The following is a 2,007-nucleotide window of genomic DNA, read 5'->3' on the forward strand; positions in this document are numbered from 1 at the left end:
GGTTTTTGTGCAGTATATTGAAATGCTCTTGTGCCTATTAATTTCATTTTCTATAATGAATAATATTCTTCTCATGCATATTAGACATGAGAGCCTGTAAAATATGACTTAAAGCTGCTGTTAGTGATAAGATTGGAGATGATGCCAAGGGCAGTAAAATAGTACTCTGCTACTCAATGGTTTGCCCTTTATTAACAAACATTATTTATCTTTGTAGATAAGCACTGTAATTTTGAATTGTTAATGGCCTTACTCTGCTTATCATTCTTGTAGCTATGTTTTTTTTCAGTTCTTAACATTTATTATGAGCTATTTGTAAATGTGCATGTACAAGAAGTCAAAATGTGAGCTAAAATGAACACGTATTTCCCACACAATCGATCCCTTAGAACTAACATGTTTCAACTGATGCTGGAAGAAGCAAAGCCACTTTCTCTCCAGTTATGACAGCTGTCTCAGTTATGTTTGTATTTTGCAATATTTCAGAACTGTGTATAACTTCTTTGCATGACTTTAATATACTTTGTATCCAAATAAACCAGTGTCTTTGATCTCTAATACTGAGTGTCTGTCTTAATCCTTCAGTTCAACTCCAAAATTATTTATGTCAGGTAAACAAAAATAAATGAACTTAACAATGGGTATCACTTAAAAACCTTAGTGATGAAAATAGTCAAATTTGTCATGGGGTCACAGAAGATTAGATCCATAGAAAGACCAAGCTGGTATTTTAAGACCTGTTGGGATTCACAAATGGACATTCTTCTGCTTATCTAACATGCAGGCCCTGGCCCAGAAGGCATTCTCTGAACATGTCTAATTGACTGAGCCTGGCACAAAGTCCAGGTACTGGAGATAATTCCATTTTTGTTTCCCATCTCGTTTTTTCTGTGGTTAGGGTAGTCACTGGGAATCTCTGATATGCTACTATTCTTTTCTCTCAGCACTATTTGACCCACATCTCCTACTTTCTAAAGGAATCTCCTCACTGCCAGGCTAGAGGGCATTCTTGGGTAATGGCATCTTCCTCTTTCCTGCTGAAGCTATTCCACTTTCTATACAATACTTCACATTCAGTGGAGCTAGAAATAAATCCCAGATCTCCACACTCAGGTGAGTTAACCACTGGACTAGAAAGCCTTCCCTCATGCTGACTTGGGCCCAATAGATAGTTAATTACACCATGCAAGGTAGAACAACTTAAATCAGAGAGACCCCCAACTCCAGGATACCTAATTGCCTAGTGGTTATAACACTCTCCTAGGACTCTGGGTAAAAAGAAAAGGGTGCCACGATCTCCTTCTGGTGGTAATTATGAGAAAGGACTTACCATTCTGATACCACTTAACAATGTAGCTGTGTGGAAAACACAATGGCTTTGCAAAAGTATAAGCTTGTAGTATATTCTTCAATGGAGATAGATGCATATTCCCTCAATTCTATCTGTAAGCAAGCAAGCATTTTCTAGTAATAAGTATAAATCACTGAATTCTCTTCCCAGGTCTGCTACAGAGTCCTGTTTAACTAAGACTTCTGGCTTAGCATATCCAGTTGTATAATACATGTAGTAATTCTTTTTACCACGTTTCATATGTACTGAAAAGAACCTAGCAAATAAGTAATAAAATCCACTATTTGTTGAAATTTTAAAGCAACTTTTAGGTAGACTGGGTCCAATTCCCATGAACATTCAAGTGCTTCAGATTTACTAATGTAAACACTCATGAATGACAAATATCTAACATGAATGCTCAAATATTCTCTAAAGGTTAATTTTGCATTTTGTACCAAATTGAAAAATTACATTATACAATTTGGCCAGTCTCACAAATCAGATAGCATTGTTTCTGTTCACTGAGTAGTTTTCTTCTGTAACACATCAAGATGGTTTTAATAGTCAATTGTGAATATTACAAATCAAGTTTGAATTAAAAAATCAGATTGTGTTGGTTACAAATATTACATAAGCTGTAACAGAATTAATTGTACAGTCAGCTGTAATATCTA

Source organism: Crocodylus porosus, unplaced genomic scaffold (assembly GCF_001723895.1).
Source record: "Crocodylus porosus isolate Cpor-Errol unplaced genomic scaffold, CroPor_comp1, whole genome shotgun sequence".
NCBI lineage: Eukaryota > Metazoa > Chordata > Crocodylia > Crocodylidae > Crocodylus > Crocodylus porosus.